A 220-nucleotide genomic window follows, 5' to 3' on the forward strand; every position below is an offset into this window, starting at 1 on the left:
CTAGTGTATGTACACTCCTCTTTATCTGGTAAAGTGCAGTTGATGTGTATATGAGGAGTGGGTATCCCCCTACTTGGCCTTTCTACGAAAGCTCCTTTTCCTTCTTCGTTTTTCTTCATCTTTCTCCGGTCTTTCTTTCTCTTCACGTTCCTCTCATTTCCATCGCATGACAGAAGCATAGATAGGCTTAGGAAAGCAAGAAAGAGAGAGAGGAAGAGAG

Source organism: Cystoisospora suis (genome assembly GCF_002600585.1).
Source record: "Cystoisospora suis strain Wien I chromosome Unknown contig_3539, whole genome shotgun sequence".
Lineage (NCBI taxonomy): Eukaryota > Apicomplexa > Conoidasida > Eucoccidiorida > Sarcocystidae > Cystoisospora > Cystoisospora suis.